We start from the raw sequence: 11679 nt of genomic DNA on the forward strand, positions 1-11679 counted from the left end.
AGATGCAGCACCCCATCCTGCTTCTGCCACAGGTCCTAAGAATGGAAAATTAGAGACTGGATAAAAATTGTCCAAAACAGTCAGTGATGACCTCTTTGGGAGGGGATGAGCAAGTCCCTCTTCTCAAAGAGGAATTTACCTCTGCCATGATGCAATCACACATCAACTTCTGGGAGGCCTTAACCAATCAAGAAGACATGAATATAAACAGAGATGGCTAAGTGAACAGTCACAATCATCCTGTTTACCTCATCAGGCCCAACAGGATTAAACTGCTGCCAAATAATGGTGCTAAACTGAGCCTCAGTTACCTCCACAGGACGTGCTTCAAGCTAGAGTCCAACCTCATGTTGATTCAGTGACTTTATCTGTCAAATAATGAGCTATTCATTCATTCATTCATTCATTTGCAAGAGCCACTTGCCCATCGCAAGCAAGTGGCTTGTCACAGCACACTTAAAATAAACAGCAAAATAACCCCATCTCACAAAGGATCAGGACATCCAAAACAAGGCTAGATAACTGGTAGTTCTGTTGGGGAAAACCCAGGAGCTCCCCCTCCCACTCCATATATACTCACCATAGACCCCACAGCCACATTCCAGATCAACACAAAATCAGAGCCCAATTACCAGTGCAATGGGGGAAAATGATAAAAAGTTCAACCAATGGAACAGACTGCCTTCAGATGTTGTGGGAGCTTCATCACTGGAAGCTTTCAAGAAGAGACTGGACTGCCATCTCTCAGAAATAGTGTAGGGCAGGGGTCCCCAACTCCTGGTCTGTGGACCGGCACTGGGCTGCAGCATGCCAGCAACCGGTCCACACAATGAAGCAAAGCCTCATCCGCAGGATGCAGACACTACATAAAACCCATGCCCCCTCTGGTCCGCAGAAAAACCTCTGTCCACGGAACCAGTCCATGGTGCTCAAAAGGTTGGGGACCTCTGGTGTAGGGTCTCCTGCTTGGGGGGGGGTTGGACTAGATGACCCACAAGATCCTTTCCAACTCTGTTATTTTAATTCTAAATATTTATATTTATAGCTCTTCCCATTGTTGTATTGTAATCACTTCTTTTAAGTTTTGTATCTACTCTATGTGTGGTTTGTTCTATCCCCAAGTCATATTTGTGTATACCATTTGTATAATAATAATAATAATAATAATAATAATAATAATAATATTAAGGCGCTTTGGAGAATAGCTTGACTCCCTCTTCTTTGGGGCAGCCCCTGAGATACTGGAACACTGCTATCATGTCATCCTCGTCCTTCTCTTCATTAAACTAGACATACCCAATTCCAGCAATCATTCCTTATATGTATTAGCCTCCAGTCCCCTGATCATCTTTGTTGCTCTTCTCTGTACTCTTTCTAGAGTCTCAACATCTTTTTTACATCTTGGTGGCCAAAACTGGATGCAGTATTCCAAGTGTGGCCTTACCAAGTTATTATAAAGTGGTATTAACACTTCACGTGATCTTGATTCTATCCCTCTGTTAATACAGCCTAGCACTGTGTTGGCTTTTTTGGCAGCTGCAGCACATTGCTCACTCATATTTAAGTGATTGTCCACTAGGACTGCAAGATCCCTCTCACAGTTGCTACTATTGAGGCAGACTGGGCTTTTATAATCTCACTTTTCAAAATTTCCCAAGCTTCTTGAGTTGTTTCCCCCTTGAGGATTCTCATCCATGGAATCCTTCCCAAGCTCTCTCTAAGTTTGTTGAAATTCAACAAAACAACTCAAGAAGCTTGGGAAATTTTGAAAAGTGACATTATAAAAGCCCAGTCTAGCACGATACTAATGAAGAAGAAAAATAACAGCTCCCAAAAGAAACCAGCATGGCTGCATAAAGAACTCTCTGTGCTTGTGCTTGCATAATGTTGAATTCCAATATTGCATGATCACTCCCCCCCCAAGGTTCCTGTGGTTTCAACACCTTCTATCATTTCATCCTAATATATGTCCTAATGGATATACGTCCTAATGAAAGATCATGATTTTGTGTAAGTTCCTTCAATCCTCAGGTCCTTCATAGCAGCTCTTTGAATCTTTAGAGAACTTTTGTGGTCTCTAATACATAATTCTCCTCACTGGTCTGAACCCGTTCCACTGTGTATACATCTTTACTCCAAATGAGGACTCATCAGACAGAATGCAGGATTGATTATTCCTTGCTTTGGAAATTATACAGCAGCTTAAAGAAGTTGATGCAGTTTAAATGTACATTTATCTTTTCTGCAGCACAACATATTGCTAGCTCATACTCAGTTTGCAATCAGTTACTATACCATTATCTTTTTCACAAGTAACATTATTTGTGGTCAATGATTACAAAAGACATTTTCAAAAGATTACGGGATAATTAAAATCCTCCATCATGCCTCTTTCAAATATCTCCTTTTGGAAAATAGTAGCCCCAATTAACTGCTGTATTACTTTTATTTCTTCTTTTGCTTATTTTACAAGTTGTTCTCAATGTTGTCATTATTTTCATTCCCTTAGATTTCACCTCCTTCCTTTCTATTTATTCCTTTTTAACAAGTTAACACTTCTGCTTCATGAACTTACTCCTCTATCATTCATCTTTTATGGACAGGAGTTATTCCAGTTCCTACACTAGCACTTCCTACTTGTAATTCAGGACATCTTTGTCCATTTGTGTAAACCCAAGTGTGGCCTCCAATTGTTCCAACCAGCTAATTTTACAGATACAGCAATGATTTCGTATTTGCTTCACGCCAACACAAAATTGTTTTCAGGCAAACCCCCAAATGTATTACATACCATAACCATAGAACTATCACCATTTGTTTTCTGTTGTATTTCTTCTGAGTCCTAACTTATCATCTTTGTAGGAAAGTCCTTTGTTTCTTCTTATGTGTTACTCAGAATCACAGTTTAATGGAACCAAACAAGCAGTGTCCACCAACATGGTGGATTTGTAAGGGATGTCTCCTACCAGTCAAAAAAATGAAATTAGGTTAAGCTGACCAGGTTTGTTCTTTGGCATGGAATTCCATCTAAGGATATGTTTTGCCATCCTTTTATGAAATAGCAAAGCTCCTTGAAATGTTGTGAATAAGCATGACTGAGAAAACATTTTAATCACATCTTTAAGGTACCCTAATATTTTATGATATATTATTCTGTGTTATTTATGACCGATAAGCAATTTTATTACCATTTTCTTTTCATTTTAAGACATTTTAATTAAATTGTATTCAAATTATTTTAACAATAAACATTTATGGGAAGTTACAAGTAACCTCTAAATATTTTGCAAACCCACCACATCAAAAAGAGACGTTGTTGAGATCAAATATTTGAAATGGTCAAAAGTCCATATTCTTATTATTCTGCTATGGGGCAATATGATTGCGAGGGTTTACAATAAAGCTATGAGGAAATAAGAATAAGCATTCAACAGAAAATAGATTTTGAAGGTCCCCCCCCCATCCCTTTTCTCATACTACAATCCACCTGATTTCTGTAAATACAATACATAGTTTAGCCCTAGCACGCTTACCTCTTTTATTTAATCTGATCCACATTTCAGAATTAAGCATGCACTAAGGAAGGAAATTACTGTCATGATTTTGTATTGGAGGCTGTTATTAGAGAAGGGGGGGGGGGGTAAAGGCAAAAGCCAGAGGAAAACATAAGGGCAAGAAGGGATGAGAAAAAACTCAGACTAGAAATGGAATAATAAGGTCATTTGTTATCGAAAGTTCTGTTAAACTGTGTGCATGTAATGCAAGTGATGGTAATTGTGTTTCTCTCACTTTGGGGACCACGTTGTCTGTCTCAGAAGCTTTTTCTAATTTCTCCCTGTAATGTACAATTTTCAGAATCTTTCATTGTAATGATTTTAATGCAATCAGCAAAACTATGCATGTAATTGTCTTTGGCACAACGTGTAGGCAGAGTGGCACTTGGGGAGAACTCCCTGAACCCCAGGCTCCAGCGGAGAATGCAAAGCAGGGCTGTTTTCAATCACTGCAGCAGAAGGCAGCCGGCAATGTCTGCAAAAAGCTGCCACAAAAAAACATTTGTCGAAAGACAATGACAAAAAGGGGGGTCTCAGCTCGGTGCTATTCAGAGACAATTTGTAAGCGCGACTGCTGAAGTCGATCCAAACCTTCCTGAACAGCTGGAGCTCTGCCGTGATTGATAAGTGTGCCCAGGAGAACTTCATTTCTGCTTGAATGAAGACAAAGGCCCCATGATGCTGGGCGGATGGGTAATGTCACTATCATTAAGTAGCGAGAGTGGATACACCAGACCTTCAGATGGGGACACACAGCTCTTGGGGAAGAGGTCAGGGCACACACACCTCCCTCAATCTAGCACAAAGCACAACCTTTTCTAATTGAAGCCACAACACAAGTTCTTAGAGCAGTAATTTGTTTTGGGGGGTTGTTGGGTTTTTTTTTTTTTTTTTGTAATCACTCCACTTAGTCCTCACAAGAATAAGTACTAAAGTTTTTTTTAAAAAAAACTTGGATAATTGTCAATATTTACAGCAGAGTATGTGTTCCAGAACAATCTGTTTTTATAGGTTATCTATGGAAAACTAGATCAAATTCAGAAAACAAAACAGAAATTCATTTGGGGATGGGGGGGGGGGAATTCTGATATTATAGTTAATAATAGCCATTGAAGACAAAGTTAGGGTTCATTAGCCTGTTCTTCTATATCCAGTCTTACTGCTGGAAGCCAAAATAAATGCTGTCTTCCAATATAAAATTTTATCTTATTTTAATTTAACTTGGTGAGGGCAGTCTTTTAGTGGTGAAGGTACCCAGGCTGGAGGACCATGGATTCTAGTCCTGTCTTAAGCACAAAGCCAGCCGGGTGATTTTGGCCGGTCACTTTCAGCTCTAGGAAGCAGAAAGTAAGGGCAAACCACTTATGAAATCTTGCCAGAAAAACTGCAGGGACTTGTCTAGGCAATCTCCAAGCGTCTGACTTGAAGACACACACACACAGAGAGAGAGATTTTCAGAAGTGCTCCCTCAGAACAGGAATTAATGGCTTTTGGGATATCTTTTGCAAGGTGAGCCTTTGTTCCTATTAGTCTTCTGCTAAGATTCTGCTCTATCTTCCATTAGAGACACAGTCCATAAATCTACAAGGATGTAGAGTCAAGTCCAAGTATATTGTGAATCTCGTCTCAAAGAAGCTACTGCAGGCTGGCATTAGATTTTTAGAAGTTATTATAGCAATGTTTGTCTAGAGCAGCTCTGATTATATGTTTAAGTAATTTGTTGTGTTTTGATATCTAGTTTTGAATTTTTTTTCTTAATGCTATTGAAATTCGTTTGTTTTACAAAAATGGTTGACAGCAGCATGTTTTGCCTTGTATTCTGTGAAATTATAAAGAATTCTGTTTATGTGTTAAACAGATAGTCAGAAACACAGACCAACTTATAGAAGGAGAGAAAGTTTCCATAAAATCCTCAAGTTGTCCACTTTCTTGCTCAGGATAAATTGATTTCACTACATAAAAAGCCCAAGAATGGTACCCATATCATGTTGATGCCATTGGGATGGAAAAGAAGATGCCATTTGAAATGATATATTTCATTATTTTATGAAAGAATAATGTTTGTCTAATAACAGAGTATGGAACAAGAACAATAATGCAAGAATATTATTTCATGATTCACATCTCATTGACTTCCTTAAAGTCAATAATGGTATCATATTTCCTGCCGAATATCTGCTAATGATCTTCACAGGATACTAAAATGACTGTCATTTCAAAAGTAGTACTGGTTTGTCCATAGCAGGGGTGTCAAACTCAATTTCATTGAGGGCTGCATCAGCATTGCGGTTGCCCTGGGGGGGGGTTTGTGTGGCCAGGGTTGGTGTGGCCTACTGGGTGGGCATGGCCAGCTCTACATTGTTTGCATCAAGGATAAATTGACGGGGGCCTGGGCAGGAGTGGGACACATCTTTTTTTTATATATATTTTTTTATTTTTCCAAACTCTCCCCCATACATATACCGTGATATTTATCAGATGTTAACATACATTCTTTTTACATTCATATATAAGATAGTTTTAATAAAATGAAATAAATGCATACACATGACTTTTGGTGTTGCTCGCCCATTTCCCCTTTCACTGTATCCACACTCCTTCTTCTCTACCTTCTTTCTCCCTTTCTTCTCTTCCCTACTTCCCTCTTCTTCCTCTCCTCTTCTCTTTCCTTCACCACTTCTCCCCACTTCTCTTCTCCTCCAACCTTCCTACTTCCTTCTCCCCTCCTTTACTCTTTTTCTCTCTCCTCTCCTTTCATTCAAGTGGGACAGATCTGAGGGTCTTTGGTAGAAGGGGGTGGGACCGGGGCAAGCGCCAAGGCATGGTCCATTTCTTCATTCCTCACAAAGGGTGACACTCCCCCAGCATGGACCCAGGGAGCGGGGGGTGATGCGGCATGGGCTGGTTTCTCGCTGTTTCTAGACGGCCTTGTGGAGCTAAGACTGAATGCGTTTCAGCATAGATGGCCACCACAAAAATTGTACATTGGCTCCCAGCCGGCCTGGGCCAAGGCCAAGGTAGCAGGGGCCGTTCCCTCACTGTTTCCAGGGTGGCTTCATGGGCCACATGAAACCACGTCACAGGCCGCATCTGGCCCCTGGGCCTTGTGTTTGACATGTCTGGTCCATAGGAATAGTGGTGGAACAGGTAAAATATAATACAGATTTTATCAAGATGGAGCCAAAATTAGAAGTTCAACAAGGGACTAGAGCAGTCTATTGAGGTATTGGGTGAGGAGGTCCCTGTATTCTTCCAGAGTGCTCCCATTGTGAGGTTTATTGCTTTGCACAGGCTTGTTGTGAAGATAAGATGAGGAATAACTCTGTGCACTTTCTAAAAAAAATGGTCCACTTTTTTTTCTCTTTCATCTCTCTCTGATGCCCATTTTCAGCCATGATGCCTAAAGCTGACATGGTTTCCTAGTATTTTGAATTGAGAAGAATGGGAAATTTTAAGGGTATTCAAATGGTTTGTTTTTTAAAATAAAAAAATCTAGTGAAAGAAGCCACAGTTATTTTGCCAAGATGGTTGGTCCTAGCCTAGAGGAAAAACAGGATGAAAATATGAGTTAGAATAATGGTGACATCAATGATATTATGTACAAGAACAGAAATTATATTATTTTTTTTTCTTTTAACAATTTTATTAGTTTATAACAGTAGTGGCGAACCTATGGCATGAGTGCCAGAGGCAGCACTCAGAGCCCTCTCTGGGGGCACTCATGCCATCGCCCCAGACCCACCTCCTTCCATGCCCCCCTCCTCATCAGCAGCCCCTCCGGAGGAGAGTTGTCCCCGAGTACAGCCGGCATGGAGCAGCACAGTCGACATGGCAGCCGGCCAGCAGGGACAAGACTCCACCCTCCACTCCACCCCAGGCGGAAGGCATGGCTGCCATGGTGCTGCTGGGCCAACTGGGCAATCTGTAGCAGGCCGTAGAGACAGTGGGTGGCTCTGCGGGTGGGCGGGGCCAGGCTGGGGGCAGAGCGGGGATGGAGTGGGAGTGGAGCAGGGACAGGCGGGGCCAGTTTTGGGGCACTCAGTTTCTAAAAGGTTCACCATCACTGGTTTATAATATAACATACAAACAATACAAAAGCAAATAGTAGGAAAAATAGGAAGGGAAAAGTGAGGAAAAGAAGGGAAGAAAGAAAGAAAAGACATTGACTTCCTACTCCCTTTGGTTCAGTAGAATAAGGCATTAACATCAAACCTCAACTTTTTACTTTTACATAATAAGTTAAACTAGCCATTTCTATAACAGCAAATCTATCTGAATCACTAAAACCCAAAATTATAGTTTCATTTTTTTCTATCTCAAGCACAAAGTCCAGAAGCGGTTTCCAAGTAGAAATATGTCAGGATAATGATTTAAAGGCTAACCAGCTGATATAATATAAGGTGGATGGTGCAATGATAGAAATGACTCAGCAGGATCTATGTCTGTATCCCTTTAAGAGCCTGAGTATAAAAGGGAAGGCTTTTCTGGAGTGTTTCTCTCTCGTCGGTTTCCTACTATATTGGAGTTTGTTGTATTTCCACATGTATGTATATTGTTCCTGGTGTATATTGTAGATAGCGTAATATAAACTACTGTATTTACTCCTGGGCTATCTCAGCGCAATAAGACTGCGCATGCTCTGACAAAATAAAAGTATTTGTATTTTTTTCTTTGATCAAAGCAGTCAATTTAGCCATCTCTGTTAATTCCATCAAATTTTGCAGCCATTTGTCCATTGTTGGGATTGAAATGTCCTTCCATTTCTGTGTGTAGTCTTGCTGCCATCAACATATATAACATCAAAGTTCCAATTTTTTTTCCCAAGCCTTTTTTCCATTAAACCCAAAAGAAAAATCTCTGGGTTTCTCTTTATATTCATTTTAAGAATTTTCTGTATTAGAATATGAATCCAACTCTAATATTTCTTTGCTTTATTACATATCCACCATAAATGATAAAAAGTCCCTTCTTAATATTTGCATTTCCAACATTCATTTGAAATTTGAAGTTGAAGTTGCCAGAACCTTGGGGGAAAGTGACCACATCATGCTGAAATTCAATATAATGCAAACACAAACACTAGAAAATAATCCAACCAGTGTCTTAAACTTCAAAAGAGCTGATTTTAACAAACTCAGAGAGAACCTAGGAAAGATTTCATGGATGAAAATCCTAAAGGGGAAAACAACGCAAGAAGCATGGGAAACTCTGAAAAATATGATCATAAAAGCCCAGTCCAGCACGATACCACTCAAAAAGAAAAAGAAGAAAGTCAAAAAGAAACCAGCATGGCTGCACAAAGCTCTCTCTGACAAACTGAAAGACAAAAAGGACAAGTACGAAAAATGGAAGAGGGGCACATAACTAAGGGCAATTATCAGCAGACAGCAGAACATGCAAAGATGAAGTCAGGAAAGCAAAGGCTCAGAATGAACAAAGACTTGCAACAGAAATCAAGGACAATTTTAAAAAGTTTGTTTCAACATATTAACAAGAAAAAAGTCAAGGAAACTGTAGATCCATTAAAGAAAGAAGATGGCAAGGAAGTACAGACAGTAGGGAGAAAGCTGAGCTGCATAACTCATTCTTTGCATCAGTCTTCACACAAAAAGAAATTATAACCCAACATAGCAAAAAAAAAAACACTGCAAAAGGCAAACTAGAAACAAAAATTAAAATCAAAATAATCAAGAAAATGGTAAGAGAACACCTATCCAACCTTGACGGATATAAATCACTTGGACTCGACAAATTACATCCCAGAGTTCTGAAAGAGCTGGCAGATATTATCTCTGAACCATTGCACCATATCTTTCAAAAATCTTGGAGCACCGGGGAGGTACCTGAGGATTGGAAAATGGGTGATGTGGTTCCCATCTTCAAGAAAGGGGGGGAAAAGAGATCCAGGAAACTACAGACCAATCAGTCTAATATCAATACCTGGGAAGATCCTGGAAAAGATAATCAAAAAACAGATCTGTTGAACAACTAGAGGCAAACAAAGTTATAACTGGTAGCCAGTACGGGTTTGTCAAAACAGATCATGCCAAAACAATCTTATTTCATTCTTTGATAAGGTGGCTAAATTAGTAGACCAGCAAAATGCTGCGAACATAGTATACTGTACTTAGATTTCAGTAAGGCATTTGACAAAGTAGACCACAATCTACTTCTTAGTAAGCTAGAAAAAGGTGGGAGAGATAAGAACACCATCAGATGGATCTGTAACTGGCTGACAAACCATACTCAGCGAGTAGCCCTCACTGGTACTACATCCACATGGAGAAAAGTAAGCAGTGGGATACCACAAGGCTCTGTCTTAGGCCCAGTACTTTTCAATATCTTCATAAATGACTTAGATGAGGGAATAGAAGGGGAACTCATCAAATTTGCAGATGATACTAAACTGGCAGGAATAGCCAACACCCCAGAAGAAAAGCTGAGGATCCAAAAAGGTCTTGACAAATTTGAACAATGGGCCCTATCCAACAAAATGAATTTTAATGTGGAGAAAAGCAAAGTTTTATATTTAGGCAGGAAAAATCAAATGCACAAGTACAGATTCTTGTTTTTCTTCTCTGAGCTTGTTTCAGTTCATCTGAATCATCCTTTAAAAGTAGTGAAGGGAATTAGGGGGGGTCAACCATATTGGACTTAATTCTGACTAACAGAAATCAAATGATAGAAGGTATTGAAGTTATAGGAATCTTGAGGGGGGGTGATCATGCAATATTGGAACTCAACATTATGCAAGCACAAGCAATAGAACAAAGTCAAACTAGAGTCTTGGATTTAAGAGAGCTGATTTCAATAAATTTAGAGAGAGCTTGGAAAGAATTCCATGGCTGAGAATCCTCAAGGGGAAAATAACCCAAGAAACTTGGGAAATTTTGAAAAGTGAGATTATAAAAGACCAATCTACCACAATTCCAATGAAGAAGGAAAATTGGAGGGGATAAGGGCACAATTGAAATATATTGTATATTGTTAGTTGTTATATGAGAAGAAATGTAGGTAATAAAAATGGTCTCCAGGGGTGTGGGTGCACTGTAGTATTTGTATTTTTTTAGATTTATATGTGTTGTATTATTTGTATTATTTATATGCAGTGTGTTATTTGTATTATTTATATGCAGTGTGTTATTTGTATTTGAATAAAATAATTTTTTAAAAAAAAGAAGAGGAAGGAAAATAACAGCTCTCAACAGAAACCAGCATGGTTGCATAAAGAACTTTCTGACAAATTGAAAGACAAAAAAGACATGTATAAAAAGTGGAAAGAGGGATACATAATTAAGACAGAATATTAGCAAATAGCATGAGCCTACAAAGATGAAGTCAGGAAAGCTAAGGCTCAAAGCGCCTGAAGGCAGGACAAGAAGCAATGGATGGAAACTAATCCACAAGAGAAGCAACCTAGAACTAAGAAGAAATTTCCTGACAGTTAGAACAATTAATCAGTGGAATGACTTGCCTCCAGAAGTTGTAGGTGCTCCATCACTGGAGGTTTTTAAGAAGAGATTAGAAAACCATTTATCTGAAATGGTATAGGGTTTCCTGCCTGAGCAGGGGGTTGGACTAGATGACCTCCAACTTAGTGATGTCCAAACATAGACACAGTACTGGAGTGGAGACTGAAGGACAATGAAATGATTTAGAAACTATAGTATTGCTGATGCAACTTAAAATATTTTTGCAGCCTCAGAACACCACTAATGATTGATTAATTTGTAATCATTTACTATTCCAAGTTCCTTTTCACAGTGACATATACCAAGGGATGGGCAATGAGAATGATCCCAACCAGGTACAGGCAATAGAGGAGTGCATTGTCTGTAGAGGGTCAGTGGCACAGATGAAATTAGATCACTGCTGCCAATGTATACCATCGGCTATATAGTGACTGGCTGCATGGCACAGTATGGAAGAGGAATGTAAACCAGCCTGGATCCTTCAGCTGTTGTTCAGCTCCTAATTCATTCCAGATTTCAAATACAAGAAGTACACTACTTGCACTAGCTATACACTAGCTAGATCTCTATGTTGTTTCCTTTTATGTGTATAATATACAGATCAACCAAGGTTTTCACATTAGATGTGAATGACAGATACTTCTGGTATTGAA

Source organism: Crotalus tigris, unplaced genomic scaffold (assembly GCF_016545835.1).
Source record: "Crotalus tigris isolate CLP2741 ecotype Arizona unplaced genomic scaffold, ASM1654583v1 scf7180000023683.377817, whole genome shotgun sequence".
NCBI lineage: Eukaryota > Metazoa > Chordata > Lepidosauria > Squamata > Viperidae > Crotalus > Crotalus tigris.